General features: G+C 42.3%; 1 pseudogene; it reads left to right on the top strand.

The window, feature by feature from the left end:
* LOC125506830 overlaps nucleotides 1-13075 on the top strand; it is a 40760-nt pseudogene extending 27685 nt beyond the window's left edge.
* The last annotated feature ends 392 nt before the right edge of the window (nucleotides 13076-13467 follow it).

The following is a 13467-nucleotide window of genomic DNA, read 5'->3' as shown; positions in this document are numbered from 1 at the left end:
TCTCCCACAGCATATGGATTTGGTGGAAAGAAGATTTGAGTGGAAAGCAACTTGGGGAAGGCTAGAGATCAAGATTCCTATGGTAGGAATGGAATATCTTGGTCTCAACACAAGTGTAGGTGGTTCTCTCTCAGAAAATATAGGTTGGAAGTGTAGGTTTGTTCTGATGGCTCTCTCCACGAATGAGGAGGTGGTGGAGGGGTATATATAGCCTCCACACAAAATCTAACAGTTACACATAACTTTCCAAACTCGGTGGGACCGAATGGTTAAACTTGGTCGGACCGATTCAGCAAAGCTAGTGACTGTTAGGGTTTTCGGTGGGACCGATATGCAACTCGGTAGGACCGATATGGTTAGGGTTAGGGCATAATGTAATCTCGGTGAGACTGATTACACAAACTCGGTGAGACCGATTTTGGTAATAAGCTAACCAAAGAGTTGGTCAGGTAAACTCGGTGGGACCGATCGCTCATTTCAGTGAGACCGAAACGTTACGAAGGGAAAACAGAGAGTTTACATTGCAATCTCAGTGGGACCGATCGCTCATCTCGGTGAGACCGAAATGTTACGAAGGGAAACAAAGGGATTACAACCCCACATCGGTGAGACCGAGATCCCTATCGGTGAGACCGATTTGCCTAGGGTTTGTGGCAGTGGCTATGACATTTGAACTCGGTGGCGCCTGATAGAAAGAATCGGTGGGGCCGAATTTTACTTTTGGTTTAGGTCATATGTGGATGTGAGAAAGTAGTTGAGGGTTTTGGAGCATATCACTAAGAATTTTGAGCAAGAACCTCATTAAGCAACACCTCATCCCTCCTTGATAGTATTGGCTTTTCCTATAGACTCAATGTGATCTTGGATCACTAAAATAGAAAATGTAGATTCTTGAGCTTTGAGATTGAGCCAATCCTTTGTCCTTAGCATTTTGAGGGGTCCACTTTTCTCATCCATGCCATGCCAATCATTGAGCTTTCCTGAGATATTAATCTTGAAGTAGCATTAGCTCAGTGAGCTATATGTTGTTAGGAATTACCAAAACCACCTAGGTATAGTTGCACTTTCAGACTCTTGTTGAGATGGCTCGCACTATGCTTGATGAAGACAACACGCCTCCTCGTTTCTGGCCCGAGGCAATTGATACTGCGTGCCACATCATCAATAGGGTATATGTTCTCAAAATCTTCAAAAAGACCTCATATGAACTCCTTACTGACAAGAAACCCAATGTGAGTTATTTCAAAGTCTTCAGTGCTAAATGTTGTATTAGAGATCCTCATCACAATTCTAAATTTGCACCGGAAGCACATGAAGGTTTTATGCTTGGTTATGGAAAGGACTCACACACCTACAGAGTCTTCAACACCTATCACCACAAGGTTGTTAAGACTGTAGATGTGAGGTTCGATGAAAGTAATGTCTCACAAAGAGAGCACCTACCTCCTGTGCTAGATGAAATACCACCTAAGGAATCCATCAAGTTCAAGGCTACCGAGGATGTCATTCCTCCCGAAGAATCTGCTGAAGAAGTCATTCTTGATCGTGAAGAACATCATGTTGCTGCACCTGAGGAAAATGGCTTTGAAGAAAATGCTGAGCCCCCTCAATGTCGTCAACTTGTTCATCCTCGCGTTGCAAATGAAGTGCAGATTGAGAGAATCATTGATGACATCAAAGCACCAGGTCCTCTCACATGCTCAAAAGCTTCACATTTTTCTAACTTTTGTGGGCACTTTGCTTTTGTCTCTATGACAGAGCCCACTAAGGTAGATGAAGCATTTCTGGAGCCTGAGTGGATTCAAGCAATGCAAGAAGAATCACATCAGTTCGAGCTCAACAATGTGTGGGAACTTGTTAGGTGACCAGACCCACGCAAGCACAATATCATCGGCACCAAATGGATCTACCGCAACAAGCAAGATGAAAATGGCCTTATGGTGAGGAATAAGGCACGACTTGTAGCTCAAGGCTACACACAGGTCGAGGGAATTGATTTCGATGAAACTTTTGCACCTGTTTCTAGACTTGAGGCTATTCGCATATTACTTGCTTATGCTGACCACCATAATATCATCCTATATCAAATGGATGTGGAAAGTGCATTCCTCAATGGTAAGCTTGAGGAAGAAGTATATGTTGCTCAACCCCTAGGTTTTGACGATATAAAGCATCCTGACAAAGTCTTCAGACTCAATAAGGCCCTCTATGGCCTCAAGTAGGCCCCTCGGGCGTGGTATGATACTTTGAAGTAATTCCTCATGAAGAAAGGCTTCAAACCCGGTTCACTTGACCCAACTCTTTTCACCAAAACCTATGATGATGAATTATTCGTGTGCCAAATATATGTTGATGATATCATCTTCGGCTGTACTGACCAACGTTACAGTGATGAATTTGCCTATATGATGAGTGGAGAATATCAAATGTCTATGATGGGAGAATTGAAATTCTTCTTAGGTCTTCAGATTCGTCGACAACGCAACGACATCTTCATATCTCAGGAGAAATACCACAAGGATGTATTGAGGAAATTCGGCATGCAAGATTGCAAAGGCGTCAAAGTCCCTATGCCCACAAATAGCCATTTATGCACTGATGAAAATGGTATTGACTTCGATCAAAAGGTATACCGCTCCATGATTGACTCTTGATTGTATTTCTGTGCATCTAGGCCAAATATTATGCTTAGTGTTAGCATGTGTTCCCGTTTTCAAGCTACACCAAAGGAATCACACCATAAGGCCGTGAAGCATATTCTTCGATATCTAGCTCACACTCCAACACTTGGATTATGGTATCCCAAGGGCCCAACTTTCGATATCATTGGATATTCAGACTCTGACTATGTTGGTGATCGTGTGGACCGCAAGTCAACATCAAGCACATGCCATTACCTTGGACGATCTTTGGTATGTTGGTCCTCGAAGAAACAGAACTCCATATCACTCTCTACTATTGAAGTTGAGTACATAGCTGCTGGTTTGTGCTATGCTCAATTGCTATGGATGAAGCAAACCCTCAAGGACTATGACATCAATGTGAAAAATGTGCCTCTCTACTATGACAATGAGAGTGCCATCAAGATTGCTCATAACCCAGTTCAACACTCGAAGACAAAGCACATTCATATTCGTCATCATTTTCTTCATGATCATGTGTTGAAGGGCGAGATCTCTATCGCGGTCTTGTAGTGAATGTGCCCGACTGGGGTCTTGCACACAGGTTTTTGGTGGGGACCACCGTCCAGGGGAATGAGATCTTCCAAGTACAGTTTGATGTAGCGTCCAGTACAACCACATGCTACTATGGGCTCTGGCTTAGCTTAGTACTAACGGGAAACCCTTACCTCAGGACCGCCATCGGAGAGGGGCTTTCATTGCCTAAGTCGCGGGTGGCTTGGTCAAGTATAGGGGGCTGTTACGGAAAGGCTTCGTCACAATCTCCTCCTAGTCGTACACCCAAGTGTGTAACGGTAAACGGGGTTGGTTGTGTCATGTGGGGAACGTGTACGACCTCTGTAGAGGGCTTAACCTAATCGATTAGCCGTGCCCCCGGTTACAGGCAGTTTGAGCAAGTGAAGACTTGGACTAAAGAAGAATCTCCCCTCTCCTTTCCAAAAATCTATTTTAAGGGTTAAAGTTGAGGAATAAGCATAGTGAATGTGTTTCACTTCAACCTTATGTATGTTTTAAAACTATTTTGGAGACTGAGCACTGGTGCGTATATCCAAGTGTCTCACTCCTACTTTTATACTAAAAACTATTTCTATTCCAAAAGTAGTTTATAAAATTTAGTATAGGAGAAAATTGGCTTTACACAAATGAAACATCCACAATACTTACCCTGCATATATATTCTGTTAAACTTTCCTTTGCAACTCGCGAGTACATTCCATGTACTCACCTACACCTGTCATGTGCAGATCTTGACAGATTAAGAGACGATAGGGTTATGGTCTACACTCAACGAGCCCAGTGGCGTTGATGGAGACTAACTTAGTGACTACGTATAATTCCGCTGTATTATCTGCCAGCTTGAGCTGTGCCTAAGGTATGATTGATATATATCTGGATCTACCGTTGTAGTAGAATCATGTATGTCTTACTGATATTCATTTTTGTTACTGTGTGTGCTAGCTATGATCCAGGGATAGCACAGTAAGCACAGAGACTTGGATTCTACCAAATCTGGGTCGCTACAAAATGGTATTAGAGCATACGTTGACTATAGGACGTGACCCTAGAAATGGTTTAGAAATAGGAAGACCATGATAGGAACAACAATTATTTTTGGTATTACTAAAACTGCAATTCTCGTACCTTTTGTTCTCTATACTAAGTCTCTCCTATTTCAAACATGTAGATGGAACATTGTGACTTGAGCCAGGCATCCATATTTTAAGGTTGGTTCAGACACTAAGACTTCGATTGCATCATGGCACCATTTGGAGGGAAGAAGCTACTGGAATGCCAAACATTACCATTTATGGACATTCAAAGATGGAGAACATGATCTTCTTCAAAACTCATCCAACTCTTGAGGGAGTTGTGATTGCTGCCGTACATGGCATAATAGCATGTCTATGCGGACGTTATCACCAGGCGCTAGGAGGCACCTTCTTTTGTGATTTGGGGTGGAAGAGATCACTGGCGAACCTGGTAGGATCAAGGAAGGTCACAAGAGAAAACTCAACGATATGTGAATTATAATCTGGATTTAGAAAGGTATATCAAAGGTCTTCAACTAGAGCATTCCGAAGATTTGCAGAAGATAGAGGCCATGAAGGAAGTTAGAACCCTCCTAGAGCAGAAGGTGGGGATAATGCGAGAATATTTGGAGGAAAACAAAGACGAAGTCCAGGCTCAAGAGACAAAAATCAAGAAACTACAGAAGGAATTATGGGAAGAAAAAGGCTCGAAATAAGAAACTCAAGCTAGAGAACAGGGTTCTAAAAGGAGAAAAGGCTAAAGAAGAGGATTTCTCAGTCAACTCCTCTGATGACAACAGCAATATCTCCCTCAGCAGCATCAACCTGGATGCTGAATCTAGAACTTAAGACCACCATGCATGTAATAAAGGAGGAACGCTTGCGATTAGTGTACTCGACCATGCAGAAGCTATGTGGATGGCGGTACATAGGATTGATTGAATAAAATATATGTTGTGGATTTGGAGTTTTATTGGATTTTTTTCTTTCGTTGTTTTAACTGTTGTGGTCATTTGAGTTGCGTGATTTAAAAACTTGCATTATTAGGATACGAACTCTGTAGGTTTGTATTATTTATTTAACCCTAAGAGGTGGAGTTATGGATGATTAACAAAAGACCTTCATATGGGAGAAATGCATTGAAGACTTTCGAGAACTGAAGGATTGAAGACTTCATGACGAAACTATAGTAAACGAGCCCATTACAAACATTGAGATAGGAGTTGGTTGTTGATTGTGGCGTGTGTGTGTCCATCTCTTTTCCTTCCTAAGCTCTGTCTCACCTAGACCAAAAACTTGAACCATGGACGAACTAACCACTAAACTTTTCCTCGTGGAAACAACCACATTTCTTTGAAGGAGATACATACCTTTTGTTTTGAACTCTACCTTTCCTTTTCACCTGCAAATGGCAACCATTTACGAGTCATTCCACAAGGGCCCAGAAATGATCATGACTTTGACTAGTGACCATGATTTTCCAAAAATCCTGAAGGATATGATGGGACATATTCACCTTGAAGGAGATGCAATCTACAAGGGTTATCCTTTCATTGAAAATGGAGTGGAACTTTGGTACGTGGAAGTACACATCTTTCATGAAAAAAGAGTTTGTCCAAAGACTACTAGGAAATACTTTTTCATTTCCCGAGTACCTCGAACCACCTTCTTCGACTCTGTTCGTGAAGCTGCCATGGAAGCCATACGTTAGATTGGGCAAATCCTTGAAGCCAGACTCCGTCATGCCCAAGAGTACTTGAGGGAAGTATATGCTGAGCTGATGGACATGAAGTTCATGGCCGCCACGAAGAAACAAAGGATAATGACTTCAAGGATTACATCGCACGATTTCAGTTGGACTAAAGCTTCTCAAGGAGAACAAATGAATAAGGTTGGAGGATAAATGCTTGACCATACCAATCTATGTGGATGGCAGCACTAGTAATAAGCTATATTTTTGAACTTGAAGTTGTAAGAGAGGTAAAAGGATGTAATAAGGATTTTATGTGCAAGGAGTATGATTATCATTCCTACTCGAATAAACCACCTGCGTAGGATCAATGTCATCGAAAAGCGTTTTACTAGTTTGCAGGTGAAGACCTCTTAAGGAGGAGTGAGAAAGACCAAGTGTTAGAACACGCGATTTACTTATCTGCATATGAGGAAATGATTTGAGTACGGGATGGATTGGCCCCATACTGGAGACTCTTATTATATACTTTTGTATGTTTTATTGGTAAATCAGTGAGACTTGAAACTCTAGTAGAGTGTTGTTGAGACAAGCCTATCACCATAGAATGGTACGATGTATTACCCTTATAGGTAGGCAACCCTGCCTAACGTAGATTGAACGGTGAGAAATAAACACGAAGATCTTCAAAGAATTCCATCAGAAGCCATCGACCGCCATGAGAGTTTCCATAGGTAGTTTTTGAATTTGTGGATTTTGAGAAGACTTTCTTTTGAGGGAAAGCTCGGTTCTGACTACAGAATGTTTATGAAGAACTACCAAGGAATGAAAAAATTGTGGAAATCCTCTCAAGTTTGTTCTTAAGGGTGGTAGCACCCGAACACCCTAGAATGATAATTGGGTCACACAAGAAATCATCAAAGATCCAGAATGGTGACAAAAGCCCCGAATATAGGCATGCTGAAGAACTGGAATACACAACATTAAATTAATAGAAGACATTCTCTCAAGACTGGAGGAAAAAAGGATAAACTGCAAACCTGTATATTATATGACCAAACCCCGGGGAAGTAACCCAAGGAACCCAAACCCTAACCTATTTCTTGCTAGCCCCTGCAAATCTTGAGGACGAGATTTCTTTTAAGGGTGGTAGTTTGTAACATCCCAAAATTTTCCAAATTTTGGAATGTTAATAATAAGATATTAATGAGTGAATTGCTATGATTGTCATGGAAAATTAAAACCTTTTGATTCTTGTTTCAAATATTTCATTCAATTGCTTTTCTTTTGGACACCTATGAAATATTTTGAAACCACGTATAAAAATGGAGTGGGAATAAAATGACTTTCTCAAAAATGTGGCGAATAAATATTTCATTTGAAGTTCTTTGACTTTTGGGAGTTCCATTTGAATTGGGTCTTATTTGGAGCTTTAATGCCATTTAAATATTTCCAAATTACACAAATAAAAATAAATGTGAGAGGAGATAATATGACTTCTTCAAAACTATTATTGGGAAATATTAAATATTTCTTGTTAGTCATTTGGGTATTCGTAAAACCCTCACACATATGTTGGGGAAATTATGAAGCCCGTAATGCAATATTAAAACAAGTTTGTGCACGAAAATAAGTTTATTGAATTCTGAACTTAATGGGCGTAGAATTGAAATAATAAATAGGTAAACACAAACATTTTAATTCCTGTTATAATTAAACTTCTTGCACACACGCACACAAAATATAGTTTATTAGTCCTAAAACTAATTGGGCTAGGCCCAACCAGCTACAACAGCCCAGCTCCTCACGTACACGTACAGGAGGTCTTCTTCCTCCCCACGTTCACCCCACAGAAGCCGCCATGGCGTACAGCGGCGGCGCCCAACGCTTCCCTTCCCTCCCCCCGCACCCGTTGACCTCCTGAATCGGTTCCTCTCGTCTCCCATGACCCCTCACCTCTATTAGTGCGCCCTAATTTCCCCATTAATGGCCATTAGCAGCACAAGTAACAGCCGCCATTAACACCCATGAAACCGATGACGCTCCACTCGATTCTGACCTCCCCCTCTCCTATAAATTGTACCCATAGGTGAACCTCACAGTCCTCATCCCCTCCCAAGAAAACCCCTCTCTACCTCGTCCTCCTCTGTGAGCAATTGCTCGTCGGAGTTCGGCAGCTCCGGCGGCGGCTCCACGCTGCCACGGGACAAGGCCGAGCCCGTGACCTTATCCAACGGACTCTCCTTGCCGAGCTCTTGCCGTTTGGGGACCTTCTTCCACAACTCCGGCGACAACTCCAGCAAGCCTCCTCTAAAATTCCGTAAGTCATTTTTCAGAAAAATATCTAAACTTCGGAAATTTGTATCTCCCAAACCGTATGTCTGATTTCGACAAATAAGATATCCCCAGATTCGTTGGAACCTGTAGTTTTTTATGAAATTATAAAATTTCACTTATGAGGAAATTAAAATTTAGTTTTGATTTAAATACAAATTTGAGTAATTTTGCTATATCTTTTATTCTGTAAACCATATAAAAATGTTTTATATATGGAAGTTGGACCTTAGGACCTAACCTTTCTGTTGGACTAATGGATTAGTTTTCCAACATAGTTTAGATGCTGTTTTATCATCAACACCTTGGTTTGACCTTCTTGGATCATCATTTAATAACTTAGTTAAAGTAAAATTTGACTATAGGGTAAAACTCTTAGATTGATCCTAGGAAACCTCTCTGGACATTGGATATCACCACAAAACTTTGAAGTTACAAGATTAAGGATTTAATCCTTTTATCTTGAAACTTATGCCACGCCAGTTTTATTTAACCCAAGTCAAATATTCCGAATAATCTCATGATAGAATTTCTTGTAAGAACTTGTCTCACAACCCATCTTCTATATCAAACCAAGATCTTCACTTAGTATCATTTCCAACCCTAGAATATTACTATGTCATATTTTCTTCCAAGACCATACCTGATTCTATATCAACCCTAACCGAGCCCTAGAAATTATGATAGTGGCAATCGAATAATTTGTGTTGTTATTTGGATTTTCATTTCGATGTTATTTGTGTGTTGAATGCCTGCTTGAATCATTGTTATGTGAATGTGGATATGCCGAGTGTCTTACTTGAGTTATTTATCGTGTTAGATTGCGACGAGTGCGAAACTGAATTCTACGAGGAGGTAGAACCTTGTGACTAAGAAACCGAAGGCAAGCTGCAAATTGATCATGCTTCGACCTATATTTTCATACTATGCATAACTCTTTAAATTTTAATACTATGCATGTTTTATAAAAGTTTTGCAAAGTATTATATTTAGCTAGAGCCATAGGTTCAAGACTCACCATTGGCCACGCTTGCACAAAATGGGTGGAGCGAAAACCAAACTTGTTTTAAACCTTAAACTTGCTTTCTTTGGAGCAAAGTTTGAGAAAATCTTTTTAAAACAAAATTATATATTGTTTTACTTCTATTCCCTGGGCAGGATGGTATGACGGGAGCGTCTACAAGTGATTGCGCCCATCGGGGTCTTGCAGTGAATGCGCCCGACTGGGGTCTTGCACATAGGTTTTTGGTGGGGACCGCCGTCCAGGGGAATGAGATCTTCCAAGTACAGTTTGATGTAGCTTCCAGTATAGCCACATGCTACTATGGGCTCTGGCTTAGCTTAGTAATAATGGGAATCCCTTACCTCAGGACCGCCATTGGAGAGGGGCTTTCATTGCCTAAGTTGCGGGCGGCTTGGTCAGGTATATGGGGCTGTTACGGAAAGGCTTCATCAAAATATCCTCCTAGTCATACACCCAAGTGTGTAATGGTAAACGGTGTTGGTTGTGTCATGTGGGGAACATGTACGACCTTTGTAGAGGGTTTAACCTAATCGATTAGTCATGCCCCTGGTTATAGGCAATTTGAGCAACTGAAGACTTGGACTGAAGAAGAATCTCCCCTCTCCTTTCCAAAAATCTATTTTAAGGGTTAAAGTTGAGAAATGAGCACAGTGAATGTGTTTCACTTCAACCTTATGTATGTTTTAAAACTATTTTGGAGACTGAGCACTGGTGTGTATATCCAAGTGTCTCACTCCTACTTTTTATACTAAAACTATTTCTATTCCAAAAGTAGTTTATAAAATTTAGTATAGGAGAAAATTGGCTTTACGCAAATGAAACCTCCACAATACTTACCCTGCATATATATTCTGTTAAACTTTCCTTTGCAACTTGCGAGTACATTCCACGTACTCACCTACACCTGTCATGTGCAGGTCTTGACAGATTAAGAGACGATAGGGTTATGGTCTACACTGAATGAGCCCAGTGGCGTTGATGGAGCCTAACTTAGTGACTACATATAATTCCGTTGTATTATCTGCTAGCTTGAGCTGTGCCTAAGGTATGATTGATATATATCTGGATCTACCGTTGTAGTAGAATCATTTATGTCTTACTGATATTCATTTTTGTTACTGTGTGTGCTAGCTATGATCCAGGGATAGCATAGTAAGCACCGAGACTTGGATTCTACCAAATTCAGGTTGCTACACGTTCAAAGTCTTCACTGTGTCCTTGCCACCTGGAGAATTTGCGAATGAAACATTAAAACTTTCTTATCTAAAATTTCAGCCTTTGCCGCCTAAACCGTTCCACATCCCATGATAGGATTTATCTATTCACCCATGATCTCCCATGATCGCCACCGCTCTGTATGTGGGTGACAGATGTCACTAGGATGAGAAGAGTCAGGGGCACGTTCGTCCATTTTCCTCGGACAAGCAGTTTTTCACCTCGGCTATATATACCCCTCACCTCCTCAGGCTGCATTTACCCTGCTCGACCTCACTTCCCTCGCTCGAGCTTCCTGACCTAGCGCCGCCGCTACTTCCATCGTCACCGGTGAGGAAGAGCTTCATTGCCTCGACCTCGTTGCCGTCGTACTCGCGCCGGCCGTGGATTTCTTCACTCCGCCGTAGCTGTCTTCCTCTGCCAAGTTAGGGTGTGGAATATCTAGACTGAGGAACTTCCAATCTACTACTCCTAGTTTGTCGTGTTCTTCCTCAAGGTAATTAAAAGTTACTTTTACTGCTCTTTTTGATTTTGATGATTTCTACAAAATCTTCAAAAGGTGTTTATTCTTCAACTTCCAAACTTTAAACACCTCACATGCATATGCTCTTGATCCATTTCTCTTAAGCAACATTTTTCTTCAAGATTCCTCAATTGTGTGGATTTTCAATCTAGACAACCCTGGAACCTAAGTCAAAAAGCGCTTAGTGAAGTTCCACAAGACACCACTGGTCAAATTCCCCAAACTTGTTCTTTTTGCAAAAAAATCTGAGAACGCACATGACCTCTCCAAATTCTTCGCACCTATACTCTGTTCATAGGTACTCATGTCCGCTGCTGAATCACTAGGTTCTCATCAACTTGACTCATTTGCAGTGTTCCTTGAAGAAAAATTGCATACTTCTTTAGAGAACTCAATCGTTCAAAATCCTCAGCTGAAGAATATGGTAGATGGCAAGAAACCACAGAAGGGAGGGAAGAAATTGGAAGTCAACAGTGCTTTTGAAATCCCTGAAGACATCTATGGAGGGTGCTGCACACCCCCTGAGGAAACAAAGAATGAGCGTAAAGTGCGCATTCAGAAGATTGAGAGGAGATGGGCCAAAGGATGGAGGGAATATCGCTATGTCACTCCAAAGTACATGAAGAAATTAGCTCTTCACCCTCCATGCCTAAGACCTCCACTGGCACTTGGCCAAATAGTTGATCCCACCAGCCTCAAGCGCGGTGAGGACTATCCTGATGAATGGCCAAAATGGCAAGCCAAGCTAGCCAGAATGGCAAAGGTAGCAGCGGGGAAATTTAATGATGACTCTGCTACTGCCACAGCTGAGGCCTCTGCTAGCAAGCATAGGAAGGCCATGGCCAATAAACCAGCTCACAAGCCCAGTTCTTCCGCAATGCCCTCACAGCCCAGCTCATCCATGCCCTCACGGCAAATTCCTCACGCTGCTCTAGTTCCTCAAGTTGCAAAGCCCTATGCTCCTCCGGCAAAGTCTTATGCACCTGTGCATCTCGCCTCATGTCAAAGGACCAAAGGCATCTCAATTTCCCCAGGAGCCTCTGCAAGTTCTTCAGCTCCCCCGCAATCCTCAACTGGCCCACCTTGCTGAAGACAAAGGCTACTACTGGACGAGGCTCAAGACTAAGTCCTCACAAGAAGCAGGTTGCCTTTCATGTACCGTCCAGTGATGACGAAGCTGATGATGAAGAACTCGCTGAAATCATCAGAGATGGACAACAACGGGCCGCTAGAGCCAAAGGCACCAATGTGCCTCTTCTATTGGATCCCAAGCTGATCCTTGAGTGCATTGATCTCTGGCATAAGGACCCCAACACACCTATGCCTGACTTCAAGCTCACTCCTAGCCAAAGTCACATGCTAAGCGCCTTCATCAGTGAAGAAAAATGGAAATTCAAGAAGGCCAGACAGCTGAAGAAAGCTTAGTACAAGAAGGAGCGTTTTCTGAAGAAGAATGTTGTCAAGATGACAACTGATGAACTTGTTGCTATACAGTGTGAGATCAAACGACTCAGTGATGAATTTAGCACCTATCGTGCAGATTGGCTTGGAGCCAGAGTCAGATTTGTGAGACTGGCTGAAGGATTCACCTCAAATGTTGCTACCCCAACGCAACATGAATCTCCTCAGGCTGAAGCATCTGCTCAGCCCACTGAAGAACATGCCAGCACCGCTGATGAAAATCAGGCTACTGATGAAACTGCAAATACCAGGGCTGATGAAGTTATTCCGGCCACTGATGAGATTGCCAGGGCAACCACTAGTGTTGTGCCTAAAGAACAAGCCAGGCCAGCTGAAGCATCTGTCGCTGCACCTGAAGAAACCAAGCAAGTCAAGGCAACTGCATCAGTTGTGCCCGAGGAAAATGAACCAATTTCCTCTGCTCCTCCTGCACAATCATCAAGCCACGTTCTTCCGTCTGCAATAGAAGCGAAGAAAACTAAAGCTGCGGAGCGAGCAGCAATGAAGAAAAGGAAAGCATCTGCTACCTCAGAGTCTTCAGCTCCAAAGAATATGAAGACATTGACAAGCTCTTTTGAGAATCCCATTGATGCTATTCCTGTCTCAAGCATGCCATAAAAGGAGATTGTTCCCTTTGGTGAGGATTATGAGATCCCAAGCGGATCAGATGAAGAAGATCCTTCTGCTTCTTTGTCAGAGCAGTTGGACGAAGAAATTGAGGTGGACAACATCACGTCTACTCCTCTTGTATCATCGCCTATGCCTCAGTTCACAGCTGAAGAGGCAGGCGTTGAGGAAATTGATGCTGAAGAAGATGTGGACATTGGGTGCACTACTCCAGTGCTGAATGATGACTATTGGGAAAGTCATCACCCCAATTCACCCATGTTCACCCCACTTCAACAGATTCCTCAGTCCCCAGTTTGGACTGAAGAAGTTCAAATGGGCTCTGATGAACATCAAGCTTCACTGCTCACCATTCCTGAAGAAATTCCAGCCACTAGTGCTGA

This window comes from Triticum urartu, chromosome 5 (genome assembly GCF_003073215.2).
Source record: "Triticum urartu cultivar G1812 chromosome 5, Tu2.1, whole genome shotgun sequence".
Lineage (NCBI taxonomy): Eukaryota > Viridiplantae > Streptophyta > Magnoliopsida > Poales > Poaceae > Triticum > Triticum urartu.
The sequence above is the reverse complement of the archived record's forward strand: the minus strand, read 5'-3'. Positions and strand labels throughout refer to the sequence as shown.